Source organism: Corapipo altera, unplaced genomic scaffold (genome assembly GCF_003945725.1).
Source record: "Corapipo altera isolate COAL_440 unplaced genomic scaffold, ASM394572v1 46, whole genome shotgun sequence".
NCBI lineage: Eukaryota > Metazoa > Chordata > Aves > Passeriformes > Pipridae > Corapipo > Corapipo altera.
The window spans coordinates 15,463,474-15,480,368 of NW_020884883.1; the positions used below are offsets into that span (position 1 = coordinate 15,463,474).

The following is a 16,895-nucleotide window of genomic DNA, read 5'->3' on the forward strand; positions in this document are numbered from 1 at the left end:
CACTCTCATTGAGCAGACAGCAACCTTATTTCACTATCAGCTATAAAAGTGATTGAATGCTGCCAGTCTCAATTCTGAACAATATATATTTATAGCATTTCCAGCAAAATGTCTGGCTGCGTGGGGGTCATAGCACTGCCAAGTTTAAACCAATGCCAGATTAGGCATCCTGCCCAGATTATAGCTCCTCATGCTACGCAGGTCCTGTGTTATACACAGGAAGACACATTAGCTGATTGTAGAATTCTACCTGACTTCAAAATCTATGAGTCTAAGATAATACTTCATCTCTTCCCTGTCAGAGTAGAGTTTCAATAAAACATCCCAATACAAACATCCCAAGGTGACACAGATTGCTACTTTTCAAATTCATATGACAAATTTAGGTGAAAACTACATCAGCTCTCAAGATTAAGCGTACAACTTCTAAGCCATGAAATATATGCATGTGTGATCTTTTAGACAGCAAAGTTGTTTACCCAGGGGCTGTTTTAAGTATATGAAGAACTATCCTGTCAGCACTGTTTTCAGACAAATTCTGAAAGAAATAAACATTCTCATGCATACACCTACCACCAGTCACTTGTTGAATTAAGGCAAGAATGCTGCTTGAGTTCTTACTCTGATAAGTTAAGAGGGGAAACAAACCAGAAACAGTATTCACCAGTATGGTTGTTATGACAAGGAGCTATTAATAAGATTACACTCTGGTTTCACTGACTTTTATGTACAAGGGATGGATTCCCTGGGACAGGGAGGTTTAGTTTTGTACATCTGTCAAATATTAGATGTTTAATGCTCTTGGAGTATTTGCTGACATCAGTGTTGTTGTACCCTCCTCAAGACTGACCAGGACACCAGAGAATGCCGTTTCTCAAGTACAGTGTCATAGGCTGAGGCCAACAACTGGTTTATTGTCTCTCTCATAAATATTGTATTCAGAGAGTTTCAGTTTCTCCTGTTCTTTGCATTTTTTAGGATAGAGGTTTTAAAAAGAAGCTCATCTCATGGAGAAGAATTAGCATAAGACACAGTCATAAAAAACCAGTTTGGTTGTCTTTGTGCAAAAAATTCCCCATTCCAACAACTAGGGGTAATTCCACAAATCCAGAAATAAAACCAGCAACTAACTTAAAAATAGCAAGTACCTAGCCACAACATGATTTTTAAATAATAGCTACAGAAAAATAGAAATAAAATTATCCAGAATACATTAATCACATTTTTCAGTCATTGTCTGAGAGGAATAGTTCCTGCTTTGAGCTCACCTTTAGATCCACTTTTTCATTTGAGTTTTTGGTATCTCAACTTTGTGTTTCAAAAGGTAAAGCTAAAATAAACCAGAAAGTTGGATTTTAATTTAACCAAAATAAAAAGTTTTTTCTTCCTAAAAGTCAAAAGTTAGGTTGAGTCAAAAGTTGGATTGACAGCTTTTATGTGTGGATTTATCTACCTTATGGTATAAGGTACGAGTTGGAATTCTTATTCTCATTTTGCCTAAAAACATTATCAGAGTTGGTTCAGCTACCACTTTTATGTGTGCAAAACAAGAGCAACTCAAATGAACCACATTTATACATGATTTATTATCACCATGAATGAGATCAGAATTTGATCTAAGAACTAAAATAGAATATCCCCATTCAACTTACTGTAAAAACCCGAGGAGACGATACTAGCTAAACCAATTGTTCTTAAAAGTCTAAATTCCTAATTGCTCTCTTTAGTAGGGAGGTAAATTCCAAATATGGTTAATTTCTTTTTTATTACTTTTTAATCTGATAAATAAATTTTCATTTTTATAAAGCCTAATAGATGCTTGTTCTAATTTAAAGCTTGTAGATGATACAGTTATGTATAACATAATTATAGTATATAGGTCTAAAAGACTGGTGATCTCCTTTAGAGATTCAAAGGGTTGTTCAGTTCAGTACTCTGTGGATGATTAATTTTCAGCAGTTATCTGGTCTAAAGTTGTGAATTGTTTAGTGCGAAGTTGCCATGTGGATCACCAGTCTTAATTGGTGGTACAGGCAGTTGAATTAATTAACAATATGTCTCTAAAGGAGAGAAAAAATGATGACACTTTAATGAAGGATAGAATTTTTTTTTTACAGTAAAGGCTGTAGCTCCTATTCAAACAAATGAATAAACAACATGTAAATCACAACAACAACAAGCCCCCCCCCCCAAGTGGTCATCATGTATTAAAAAAGGCAGGGAGACTTTATTTTCTTGTAAACATCACATTTTATGCTATTTGGAGGGTTATTCTTGAGTAAATAATCAATCACTATCTTCAGGGAAACATTTTTCTACAAAATACCTTATTCTGTTGACTTGCTAATGACTTCCCTTGAAAGACATGAGAATCACCTTCAGTATTTGAGGTAGTTTACTTTCATTACCAACTCTAAAAGAAATCCTTCTTGAAATGATGCCATTAGCTGCACAGCAATAAGAACTGTATACTTGCCCTTTCATCTATCAACCTGAAGCAAATGATGTTCCATAAACAGTCTTTTAATATACATATACATGACCATGTCACTATAAAATGTACTTTCTGATATTGTTTTTGTTTGGGTTAATGTAAGGAACTGGAACTGTGGCAAAAAAATGAAGTTAAACCTGCTTTCTTACTAATATTTCCTCAGAGCCCTTGACCTGACAAAATTAAACTAGAACTTTGTCTCTGTCAGTCACTCAAAATAAGACATATCACCTTACCTGTTGAAACTGTAAGAACATTTTGAGTATTCTAATGGTTTGGGGGCTATTTTCCTGTGCTTTTGTTGTTGTTGTTGGTTTGGTTTGGTTTTCTTTTCCACAAAATAATAATTTTAAAAGCTTAATAAAGATCACAATTTTAAAAATGCCCAAACTAGTGTAACAGGACACTGTCATTCTTCATTCCTTTTCTAGCAAAAGATCATATTTATATAAAAGAAAAAAAGCCCCACGTACTTTTAGAGGGTTTGAACACTGCTACTAGCAGGTATCACTATTCCGAAATTGCAAAGTTTGGGATATAAAACTCAATATTGTCATAGAAGGCAACATTATGAAGATTTCTTCCCCAATGCAGGGAGATTAGAACTAGATGATCTTTGAGGTCCCTTCCAACTCAAATTATTTTGTGATTGTATGATTCTATGATCGCAATCCATCTGCAGTGACCAAACCTAGTTCCTCTGGCCTTGAAATAGGATGTTAAGAAGTTGGGTACATGAAGTAGCAGTATACTTGATACAGCCAGTGGAGCAAGACAAAGATCCACTCTGTACCACTAATAGTAACAGAGGGGAAAATTAACAACAGGCTTCCAAAGGAGTTGCTGGTCTTGGTATAATGGATAAGTTTTATAATGCTGTCTTGTCTCAGCCCCTGAACTTCTTCTTAAGCTATGAGTTTCAGCTTATTCTCCTCACTTTTCCTTTTTACAATAAAAAGAGTAAAAGTAGGTATCTTCCACTAAAATACCCAAAAAGGATGTATCACCTTATATTTACTCTGCACTTTTCCTCAGTTTCCTGGCTAAAAAATGTTGACTCCAAGGAAATATATATAATGATGCTCAAAGTGCTTAGAACCTGCCAAATCGTCATGCCTGCCTTCAAGACGCTGAAGTCTTGCAAAACCCTCAAAAATCATTTATCAAGTTTCTGAAAAGAATGTATTGTTCACTAGTGACTTATTGAACATTCAGAGCACAGCACAATATTGAAGCTTATCTCCTCAGTTACTGGCGACTTACATAATTAATGAAAACAGTCTTATGTCGTAACCAAATAAAACACACCAAAACTAAAATTTATGATCACTTTTGGCCAGACACAACTTCTGCTATCTTTGCCAAAGAAAAAATATCTTTAAAATAGCTACCACTTCCTTGAATGTAGAGGGAAAAAAAAAAATCAGTCTGAAGAACATCTTCATCTCTTGAAAATAGATATTTACACCAGAATTAAATCTAGCACCCTTTTTTTTTCCTGTCACCTTATATGTGCATTTTACAGTGATGAAGGCAATAACTAGTTGATTGTTTTCCTTCACCAAACCATGATGGAAATGGTGACTAGAGGTACAAGATAGTGCTCAGATGTAAAGACTAGGCAGATATTATTTTTTTTTTAAAAAAGCTCTGCTGTTGAGGGGATTAATTTGAAAGACAAATGTGTCCTCTGTTTAAACAAATTATGTGCAGTTACTGGAAAAATACCAAAACCAAAACAGTTACTTTCTTCAGGAAAAAAAAAAAAAAGTCAAAAAAACAACAGTCCAAAGGAAGCATCTGGGTTCTCCACAGACCATCCAGCACCTTGGTGGAAAAATCATCCATGTGAAAAAAGTGATGATAATCTATCCATTTTTTTAAAAAAGATACATGTACTCCATGTTCATTACCCCCGGGGAATGTGGATTTGATTAAATAGGAGAGGTCTGTGACAGAATGGAGAACTTTGATCAACAAATGAAAGCAGCTGGTGAGTGCATCCATCCACATCGCCGTGCTGTGAAGGAAATTTGTAAAGTCAGCTCCAGCAGGAGCATCTTCCTGAGCAAGCAGGCCAGATTCCAGGGTCTTGCTCTCTCTCAGAGACCATGGAGGACAAATGAGAACACTCCAGTCTGAGCACTAGCTGGTTATCAGCATTGCACTTCAATAAGTTGACCTAATTGAAGGGAAAAGCAAAAGAAAGGTCTAGAAAATACATTAAACAAAACAGATAAAACCCCTTATTTTTGTTGAATCTGCAAAAAATTCAGCTGCAATATATTGGTAGCAAGATGTTGAAATAAAGGAAGAAATAACCTATGCTTAAAATCTATGGAGGCTAAGACAAGGAGTGTAGAGAAATATTTATACTGGACATCAGTAAAAAGCATTTTAATTCTAATATTGATTGTCTTGGGAATCTATGCTGCTTCCATCATTAGGTGTCTTTTATAGGAAGCTTAAAAGCACTTATCAAAAAGAAACAGCAATAATTTATCTTGCCTTGGGTCTCTCTTCCCTGGATGAGCCTTGAATTCCTTTTCAGCCCTATTTTTTAGTGATTCTATGACTTGAGAAAGTTTTCACAAAGATAATGGCATTTTATTGCTACCTGGCTTTTCAGCAGCTAAGTCTCATTAAATTTAATTCTCTTTCTGAATTCATAAAGCAAATTCTGAAGTTCCCATGGGAATTTTACTGTCTCCTAATCTTTTTTTCTGCAAATACCCTTTTATCAAAGGATTCCTACCAATACATCCAATTTTCTCATGAGACATCTGTAACTGGTAATGTTGTAGAAACAAAACATTCTGAGGCAAATGAGAATTAGGAAAGGTCGTTCTGGAAGTCAGAATTCAGGTGCTGATACTGTTCTGATTTCATTATCTGTAGTAATTGTAAAAAGTGCACCTGACTGCAGGTGGTGTAAATGATAATGTGTTTCTAAGTAGGCTCTTATTTAATTTTTTTTGTGTCTGTGTGGTTTTTGATTGACTGCATGTTTCATTGTGTATCTCAGCATGGGAGAATACTACTGCAATCTTGTAAAAAGTACACTTTTGAGCTCATATATGAACTGATTACCTTATCACTTCTTGAAGCTGAAGTCAATGGAAATTATTACGAAACTGTGATGATACAATCTGATAATCCATGAAGCTCTTTGCTTCTTAGCTAATTCATCCGAAGAGGTAATTCTTTTTTTTGTCCCTCTCCTCCTCAGCTTTTTACTTCAACACTGGTTTAGAATGCTAGGTCTAGAGGAAAACAGATACAGTTTTGAAATTCATTGTCATAAAGCAGGACTGAAGGGTATTTATGCTGAAAACCTTTAAGTGTGTATATGTACGTATCAACTTTATGACTGAAGGGCATCAATTTTTGCTGTTGCTCCAGGCAAGTACTCACTGGCGCAACTCTTTCATCTCTCCGTTTAATACACTTAGTCTCTAACCATCGGTCATATTATGTAACAGTGTTATAAAGATATAGGTATTGCTGACAGTATAAGGGAGGAAACCAAGGCACGCAAGATAAAACTCTGACAAGAACTTCTCTCACGTTAATAAAGGATACAGCAATGAGAAGGGATCTGTAAACTGTCAAAAGTTTGTTAAGATAGGAGAACTACAGTTCAACAAAAGTTGTCAGTGCTGGACCTTTACCTTTACCCTAGTCACTCCAGCTGATGGTAAATGCAAAGTCAAAGATTAATCAAAATGTAATATGAAGATCCATCATGTTGTCACAACATAATGACCTATAACTGTTATTAAAAGCTAGAACATATTTGAACACCTGAGGATTGCTCCAATTTCTTTAAGACCTCAGCTATTTAGGCAGCATCCTGTTGTAAAGTGATAAATTCTCCAGTCTTGCTTATATTTACCTTCCTCTTGTTAAACTGTGCTTCTACCAACTATTACACTCTTAAGTTCAAGTGACTTGATGAGGACTGTGATTTTATCTTAGTAGAAAGATTTAGAGTTAGCAGATCATGTAACATCTACCAAAATTTTCTATGTTAGACACAGATAGGTAGTTGGGTGGTGGTAAAAATCCAGAAGATCACAGAGACTGTTTGAAAAACATGATGACCTAGTGCCTGAATCAGTATAGGATTCGGTTTTAAGATTGGTCTTGTGCAGGGCCAGAAGTTGGACTCGATGATCCTGAGGGTCCCCTGCAACTCCGGATACTCTGTGATTCTATGACTCTGGGCATGTATGTGTGTGTGTGTGTGTGTGTGTGTGTGTGTATGTTATATTCCAGGTTGTAAAGAAATCTTTATTGCCCATCGTGTCTATAAAGCTATCATGTTCAGAACATTTCCAGATTTGTTTTATATACTCAATAGACTGTAAAATTTTGTTTCAAGTTTGCTGTCTATTGTGCACATGAAGACTCTAGTATTTTATGATAAATTGATAATTGACCTAACAGAACATTTCAATAGTTCAGTCTGCTTCAGTACATTATTCTAGGAGTACCTAAGGTCTCGGAAAATGACTGATTCATTGACTGCTGTGTATTCTCAGTTGATTAAGTATGCCTGGTAAATATTCATAGGATATTTTTGTTAATATACTGTATACTATATCATCTTTTCAGTTAATCACATTCAAACAAAAATAAGGCAATTGCTTTTAATTTACTTTTTTTCCCCAATGGTTAATTGCCTAAAAAATTCAGTGTGTGACTAACACATAATGCATTCATTAATAAATCTCTCTCTCCACAATGAGATTATGAGGTATCAGATCACATAGTGATTCCCTTCATAGTTATGAAGCCATACAGGGGCCTTTATTTTTTTCTACAGATTTGATTAGGGTGCCCCAGGGGATGCTGTGCCTCTGGGAGAGAACTCTGGGAGACTGAATTGCCCTTTGTCACTTCATGGCTTTTCTACAGAATAAATTTGTTGCTTGGTACCCACCTCAGCACCATTACAGAATGGTTGTGATTCTCCTGTGGAAGGGAAGAAAAGTTTACCTTGGTTAATTTCTTGTCAAGGTACTCCAAGGATATTTAGTCAATACAGAGCACAGGAGGAAGTATATTCTCACTTCATGCCTAATATGTTCAAATTTTCTAAATAACGTAACTGTAAATGTTCAGAAAATGAGATTGCAAGGTCAGTAGTCTAGAGGATGGAGTGAGAAGTCTCCACAGATCACATGGAGCAGAGGAGATTAGTTGATGTGGTCCCATAGAGGTATGAGGCTCAAAATGTTGGATTGAAGGCAGAGAATTGAATCGATTTCAGAAAACATTAGTATCTCCCAGATACAGAAAAGGGATAAAAATTAGAAGACAAAATAAGCGCCTGCTTCTGTAGAGTGCACACACTGTTCTCAAGCAGAGAGAGATTTCAGACAAACAATAAAAGTAAGCATTGCTTCTTACTTGGGGATGTGTCACAAGACAGAAGACAAATAATATGAGACTGGGATTGTTAGCATTAGAAATCAGACACTTAGATGAAGAAGTCACAGGAAATATGTAGAACTAAAGGGGAAAAAAAGTTGTAAGTGACCTCTGGAGGTTATTTAGTCCAACTTCCACTGAAACGTGAATGAATCTCCTATTGTCTTAAATTTCTCAGCACTTTGCTCACTCAAATTTTGAAAATCTCCTTCAACAGCCTGTCCAGACAAGCTGTTTCAATTCGTAAGCACTCACATTTTGAAGAACTGCTTCCCTTCTTGCAACTTGTGCCCAACATGTCTTGTCCATTCACTGCACAGCCTTCAGGAAAGTCTGCCTCTCTCTTCTTTAAAACCTCTCTTTTAGGAAGACTGCAACTGCAGACTGCATCTGCCACACCCTTTCCCACAGCCTTCTTTTCTCCAAACTAGGGCACTTCATACCATCATCAGTAAAGACAAACAATATGGAACCCAGTATTGCTCATATTGCTCCATGAGGAACTATTAACTCTGTACCAGTTGGACCTTTTACTGCTGAGTTCAAAGGTTTGTTGCTGGTTGCCTCTTACCACAAAACTTTGAACCAAATGGTCCTATCAGTTTTCAACCCAACTTATTGTCTTCTTATCTAAACCATACATAACTCATCACACAGCTATTATGGCATACTGTGTCAAGATCCGTGTTGAGTGTTCCCATACACTTTCATGCCTTTCATATGCCTGGAAATTGCTTCCATGAGCCCCACACAAAATCAAACACTGTAGAAAAACCATCTGAAGTGTTTGTCTTCTCACAAAATAGGCAACAGATTTAAATATGCCATATTTTCCATGTGTACTCTATTTAGGTTGAGTAAAACATTGCCCCAGAATGCCAAACCCTGTGTTTGTACTGGCAGGGAGGGTAAATGCTTTGTACCTTGTGCATAAGGATGCAGAGCTTGGCCTTGTGCAAATACTGCATCAGAACAAGTGTGTTCACTGTTGCACCTCATGTCCTGCTTTCTTTAGGATGGAAATCAACAAAAGAGGGGCTAAAGTTTATTCCAGTGGAAACTCTCAGGTACACTGCTCTGCCTGAAAAAAGTTTTCCATGATACATATTCAGGTTCAGTCTACCATTACCCTTCTGCACCTCCATGTCAATTCAGTATTTGAACCCAGTAGTAGATAAGCAATGTGAACCAGCAGGAAAGCACTTTCATCCAAGTATTTCCTTACTCGGTTAAAGAAGTTCAAATGGGATTTATTTTTCTTGGGATATAGGCTTTTTTCTCCCCTTAGAACCTTGATTTAAGATGGTCACAGTCATCTCTGAAAACAGTTTTAAGTGTAAACTTGGGCTTAGAAAAAGAATTGCTTGCTTTTATTGATAAGAAGAGGAGCTGGAACTATTATATTTGATGCTAAAAAAACGCTTTGAGTGCAGTTATAATCCTCAGTCTTGAGAGATCAATGAAATCCTAATGGAATGAAATCTTCCTGTGGACAGACTCCAACGCATTTTCTTGTTTCTCAATTGGCCATTGCTAGAGACAGAATATTGGATTAGGTAAGGTATTCTTATGTTCTTGTGCTTCACTAACTGGTAGGAAGAGTTATCAGCAAGGGGGCTACAGTTCTTGAAAGAAGGGACTTACTATCTTTCTTATGGGTTGATGTTACAGACATGCTGATATATTTTCTTCCCTTGCAAATCTTGAACTCATCCCTATGCTGTGAAGGACACACCACTTATGCCACTTGTTTGAGGAAGAGTTTTTTGTGAAAAAAAAATTCGTTAAATTTTTGCATCCTTCAAAATTTCTGTGCATAAAACCTATGAATACTGAAAGAGAAAATATAAGTAACTCATATTATATGTACCAAAGATTTTAAATCCAATATATTGAGATCTTCCACACCTGCATGTAAACTTTCTGCTTCTCAAAGGGAGATCTGCATATTCTCTTTCTCCAACAACATAAACCTTTGATTTCTGAAGACTGGAAATTCTAAAATAATTTGATGAATATCAAAATCACTGGATATGTTTCAGATCCTTATGATAAACTGTAAGAAAGTTCCTGTAAGTGTTGAAATCAAAGCACAGTGAGGATATCCTTCCCAATTGTTTGAACAAAGAAGTGTTGCTCATGAAATATCAAGTCATCATTCTGAATCTGCCACTAATTTTCAATGTTGCCTTGAGCAACTCACCTAAATCTCTCAGTTCAGTTTTGTCTTTTTAAAACTGAGATACTCAAATTTTATTTTCTATTCTATGTAGACATCTCTGATTAATTAGTTACTATCTGTGAAATCTTCTCAAATGTAAAGTGCTCTATAAGTATGATACATTGTTTAAGAAGATATTTTCATGCATAAATGACAAACTTCTCAAGTCTGTAAATTTTCTGGAGGAATAGATTAAATGCACAAATGATCATATCAGAGGGTAAAAAAGAGCAAGGTTAGATATAACTTCAAGAAGAAAACTGGAGTATAGATGAGACGGATGGTAGAGCATCATAGCTACGAATCTCAGGCACTGCCATTTCCTTCTGTTCCTTCTGGTACATCCTTCACCCCGCACAACTTTGATTTCTAATTATCGTTAACCATTGAAGCAATGTTTGCACCAGCAACCTGACCACACTCAGCTAGACCCGAATAATTATCTCCTTGGTCTCAGTACCCATCAAACTGCAATGTTTCTTAAGTGTCTTGTCCCTTGAGAATGGATTTAGGTTCTCCAGAGAGCTCCTCAGCTGATGGCCTGGTCACTTCCAAGGACCAAATCCCACGCAGATTGATGAAGAGCTAGATCTTGTGTTGATCCCAAATTCACTTGGTAAATCTCCCTAAAGTCTGGTAAGTCTTCTAGGTGTGAAGGAGTTCCCTTCCATCAGAACCAGCATCTACAACAACTTGCAAAACTGCCTTATGAAATCAAACACCATCTTAAATCCCTTGCATAACCCATTTGCTGTAGAGAATATTTTGTTTTGTTTGGCAGCTTTCAGATTTCTGTGTATGCATACCAATTTCCAAGACTGGAAACTATCAAGCCATACTCACTTGAGGACCTCTTTGAATGCTTGTAAGGTCACCAACATGGAGAGGTGAGTTCTGCATTTGGAGATGCTACAGCTGTCAGATATCTGACTGAGCTGCACTTGTAGCTTTAATTTGTTTATCAGATTTTTGATGTTAGGTGATCTTTCAGGAGGTAATGCCGAAAGGCAGAGGACATGACATGAAATCATTTTCATACAACCATAATACCTGTACATACTTATGTCTGGTATGTACACTCACTATAAGTAGAGAAATAACACCATTTGCTTATGGGAGTCTAAAAAAACCAGACACCAAGCATGCAAAATAAAGAAAGAAGCAAACATAAGCTACTGATATTCTATCTCTCCCCATGTCAACAGTTGAGTATATGTCTAGAATAAAGTATGCAGGGCCTCACAGTATTAGAAAAAATCTTGACACTTTGGAAGAAATTCAAGGAAAAGCAACATAAATTATTAAGGAGCTGAAAGGATTGACTTACGGTGAAAGATTAAAAGAAATAAATATGTATAACTTGCTAAGCAATGACTGGAGGGGGAAAGGGGGAAGGGACATGTTAACTGTTTATGTACATTTGAAGGCTATAAACACCAAGGATAGAGGGAAATTATTTAAGGTGGTCCTAGTGCATAACTGAGTTTAAATAAGATGCACCAGGAATTAATGTTGGTAAAATTAAACCAGAAGTGAAAAAAAAAAAAATAAATCTTAAGCCATACATTCTTTTATAATGCAGAAGAGAGTCATGGTTCTTCAGCATTGTCAGCAGTCTACTTATTTGGCCAGAGTGTGAGAAAGGTGCATTCAAATCCCTCTGTTGTCAGAAATAAGAATTCATATTTTCTAAATTCTGAGTCAGTTTTCACACTGGTAGAACTTTCTTTGTATTGGTCTCTCTCTATCTTTTTAGTTCTCTTATGAATTTTGAATGGTCTTTTGATTCAGAATGAAAATAAATGTTGAAACCTCTGTAGGGAGGGAGTGGTGGTGTTTTGTTTTGTTTTGTTTTGCTTTTCTTAGAAAATTGAGTTATTTTCTGTCTAGGCCTTCACTAGATAATTTACCATAGGAAATGTTTTTGCACTGACAAGGAAAGGGATGAAATGATCTAATAGGCTTATTTCATCTGTAATACCTATATTTATGTGACAATTTTTTCAGGAAAACAAAGGCTTCACACTCAGACAGTGATCAAAAAGCTCACAAAATAAAGCACAGAGATAGAATGCCAAAATAGCCTTACACCACCAGACTTTGAAGCACTTTTTTCCCTATTTCCTCTACTCTTCCCTTGAAAAGCCTCTTAAATCCTTTAAACTACTAGTCTCTTTGTAAATCACAAAAGCTTGTCATATAATCATAGATTTGGTTAGATTGTAAAAGACGTATAAGATAATTGAGTACAACAGTAACCCAGCACTGCCAAGTCCACCACTAAACCACATCCCCAAGCACTACATCTACACATCTTTTACATACCTCCAGGGATGGTGACTCAACCACTTCTCTGGGCAGCCTGTTCCAAGACTTGAAAACCTGCTCAGTAAAGAAATGGTTTCTAATAACAACAGAGAACAACTGGTCTTGCTATTAAAGACTGAGACAAAGAAGGAAGTACCTCAGCCTTTTTCTCAGCCTTTGTCACTGTTTCCTCCCACAGCCAATATAGGATGGGAATTCTCCTTGGCCGTCTTTTTGTTAAAAATGTATTTATAGAAATATTTTTTATTTTCTTTTTGGGCAGCAGCCACTTTAAAGTCCACTTGGGTTTTGGCCCTTCTCATTTTCTCCTCGCATAACATCATGACATACTTGTAGCACTCCTGAAAGTTTCCTGTCCCTTCTTCCAAAGGTCATAAACTCTCCTTTTTTCTCTGAGTACCAACCAAGCCCAAAGTTCCACCAGTCTGTCTTCTTCCCTGTCAGCTCATCTCTTGGCACATGGGGTGTCCTAGTTAGAACAGCTGGGACCAGTTCATCACTGTACGGGTGTAACCCAAAACTGTGTATTCTATAGCCTTCCATACCATTTCCCAGAAACTGTTATCAATAGACTATTTACACCTTCTGCCCAGAGCAGCCTGACTCCTCAGGCTATAAACCAGGTGTTAAGAGGCCTGCGAGATAGGAGGGTGTCTCCTTGTCCTCACACTCTTTTGTGGAACTCCTCACCCTGAGGGAAGTGCTGGGCATTCCTGCCTGAACTGGAGAATATATAATCTTGGAGTCTTGGAACTTTTGGAACCACTCATGGGATCCAGAGGAAGACTGCAGATCACTGCTCTCAACCAAACCACAGACCACCAACCTCGACTGGACTGCAATCACCACTCTTGACCAGACTGCAACAGCACTCTCACCAACAGGTTTTCCCCTCTCCTTTTACTTTGGACTCAGGAGACCCAAAGAACACCACTCTGTTCATGCCCCAGGGTGCTGGGTTATACATTTGGGTTTTGTGGGTTAAAACTAATTGTTTGTCTGTATAATCATACCTATTGTATTATTTTATTAAATTGTTATTCTGACTTATAATCTCTTTTTTCAGTTGAGTTCATTTCCCCTGCTGGTTTACCTTTAAACCAGCACATGGGGACAGCCTGCTTTCCTGTCACCAACAATCCTCAAACCTTAACCTGTCAGAATTTTCTATTAATAGTTTCTTCCATAGACTGTTAGTGTGAGTCCTTCACAGGCACTGGCAGTCACCAGCTGTGGGGAACACACTTGAATAAAGTGGAAGACACACTGAGGGGTCTCCCCTATGCTGTTGGTGTGCGTCCCTGACCAAGTCGGCGGAAATACCCTCCAGATCCGGAAGACTGTTCAGTGAAGGGTCCCCATAACAAGATGTTGACAGACTGTCAGGCACAAGGGTCTTGACTTTCCTGGGGAGCTGACAAATAAAACAGTAAGGCTGGAGGAAAATTCCCCCCACTAAGGATCGAGGAAATCTTCCCCTTTCATGGGGGAGTTTTAGAATTTTAGAATTCCATTGGTCAGTAATGAAGAATAGACAGAGTAACATATATATTATAGGATCAACACCAGAGTAACACTTTAGGTCACTAAAAAAAAGCTCTGGGAAAAATAATTTGGAAATTAACTTTCTTTTTTAATACTGGTAGTTTGTGTGCTCTCTTGGAAACCTGAAATAACAATTTCTAGTAAGAATGCATCATTCGTCTTATAAATATAATTTCTTTAGACCAGGGACTTCAGGAATTGCTGATGGAGAGTTTACTTTCAAGCAGTATTAATGGCCTCAATTATTTTTGCTTACTAAAATGAATAACTGCAAAATAATAGGTATAACATGTCCAGGACTCTAACTGACAGCATTTAAAGGAGTTCTTTGCTGTGTTCTTTTTCCGTCAGTCAATAAAGACAAGTTTATGATCTTCCTATTCTTTGTGCCTCAAACCTCAAAGGCAAATGGAAGAAGTCACAATTTTAACTTGTAAGCATATGCCACAGTTTTACCAGCAAAAATTTGTGTTAAACCTGCCAATCTCATGGATGTCTGTGTATGCTGTAAAGCAGGAGTGAAGCTACTGCTTTGCTGGTATTCCATTTATATTGAAGAGTTCTGAATGTCCAGTACAATCCTGAATTGTTGGCTGTTGTGGCTTAATCCAGTAACCCCCAAACCATATATTTAACTCCACCACTGTAACAGATGTAGCATTAACTACCAAGTTATCCTTAGCATGTGGTAGGCAGACAATGTGTCCAAGTGATCAGCTGTTGGAAAGTACTTCAAGCTATTCTAACATCAGAAAGAAACTCGAAAAGGCATCTTCTGTGAAGAACATTCAGTTTTGTATGGGGAAATGTTGTGGCTTAACCCTGCCTGGCAATTTGCTTACCTAGGTGGAATGGGTGATAGAATCAGAATCACAAAAGTGGGAAAATTCATGGGTTGAGGTAAGGAAAATTTAACAGTTAAAGCAGAAGTAGAATGCACAAGCACGGCAAAATAAGGAATCCATTCACCTCTTCCCACTGGTAGGCAGGTGTTTAGGCAGTTTTCCTATCTCTAGGAAAGCAGGGCTTCATCATGCTTAACATTTACTTGGGAAGACAGACAACATATGGCAAATGCCCCCTGCTCCCTTCCTCCTTCTTTCCCTGAGCTTTTATTGCTGAGAATGATGTCATATGGTGTGGGATATCTCTTGGGTCGGTTGGGGTCAGCTTTGTCAGCTGTGTCCCCTCCCAGATCCTTGTGCATTCCCAGCCTACTGACTGGCCAGGCAGTGTGAGAAGTCTTAATCCTCTGTAAGAACTGCTCAGAAATAGCTAAAGCAACCCTGTATTATCAACACTGTGTCCAGCACAAAGCCAAAACACAGCCCCACACCAGCTACTGTGAAGAACATGAACTCTATCTTAGCCAAAACCAGTACAGAGAGACCTGCTGTAGTTAAAAACTTTTTCACCACAAGCTTAGTGTAGTTTTGGAACAAGTTGTCCAGAGACATTTTGAAGTTCTCAGAGTAGAAAGCCCTGAGCAACCTGGTCTGATGTCATAGCTGACCTTACTTTGAGCAGGAGGTGGGGTTGGGAAACAACTGTAGTCCTTTCCACACTGAATTATCCTGTGGTTTTTAGGGGTGGCTGAATCTTGCCACACAACAGAGGTGAGTCCAACAGTCCAAGAGCTCCATCTCCCCACATTCAGTCTGTCAAGGCTCAATAGGTATTCCCAGTAGACACACAGACAGAAGTAAACAACACACATATAAATATACACATAGCCAGCCACACAGATAAACACAGACAGAAACACAAACAATATTCAAAATCCGTGCAAACACAAAAAGTACCAGCAGCCTCATGCTGTTCTCTTCTCTTCCTGATTGGGATAAAAGTCCATTAGTGGAAAATTTATTGGCATATATGGACACATATATAATGTGGATCCTTCCAGGAGCTGGCTTTGGTCACTGTTTGTTTTGTGAGTCAGTAGCCTGAAAGTTTTAACATTTCCCTAGCGATACTTTGCATATAAACTACAACATGATCAAGACACAACAGAAAACTATACTTGAGTTTTGGATCCATTAGTGAGCTGGGATTCGAACACATAAAGAGGCAGAATTTTAGTATTAAGCCTTCTAGGAGAAAAAAAAGCAAACCAAACAACAACCTCTCCCACTTCTCCAAAAAGACCCAAACCCAAAAAACCAAACAAAGAAACCAAACCAAACCAAAACAAAACAAAGGAACCAACAAAAAACAAACAAACAAAAAACCCCAAACAGAAAAGAAACCACAAAAACCAAACCCACCTTCTTATCCTGCATATTACCTCAAAAGAAGTGATAGCATAATTTCAAGGCCTTATATTCTTTGTATTTTGCCTCATTTTTAAAAGTTTTAACTATCTGTCTTACCTGAAAGTGTCTCCAGCAGACATTCAAATTACTTTGCAGTCACTACTTCAGAATTACTTCTGATGTATTTATTTAATTTTCAAAGCAAATTTGGATCTATTACAGATAGTTATTGACCAGAGAAATTCAATTCATGAAGGTATTTTCCTTTAAAGTATATCAAGATGCATCTTTACATGGTTGCTCTATAGGCAAAAGACTCTGGTGAGTAGATTCCATATCCATGAATCAACGCTGCTAATTATGGTAGTTTTCTCACAAGTCTTAGAGTAGTCGCTAATGACTTTAAAGATACTATTCTGGAAGCAAACTTTATGATACAAACTTCTATATTTTTCGTGACTGAATTTTGAAGCCACAAAATTCATGGTTTATCTTGAAACCTTAGTAGGTGACAGACATACGAAAGGTTTGGAAAGAATATATTTGTGTGAAACTGTATCTATATATATATATGTATTTACATATTAAAATGAATGTTATATGTATATAGGTTATA

The 16,895-nt window shown here is 37.3% G+C and overlaps 1 long non-coding RNA gene across 1 annotated transcript; it reads right to left on the bottom strand.

Moving 5' to 3' along the window:
- Nucleotides 1-3,633: 3,633 nt before the first annotated feature.
- LOC113946160 lies at nt 3,634-15,509 on the bottom strand. Its single transcript, XR_003527324.1, has 4 exons — nt 15,415-15,509; nt 8,186-8,289; nt 5,585-5,757; nt 3,634-4,676 (listed from the first exon to the last, which is right to left on the bottom strand). It is a non-coding gene; the product is annotated as an uncharacterized LOC113946160 (long non-coding RNA).
- Nucleotides 15,510-16,895: the final 1,386 nt, after the last annotated feature.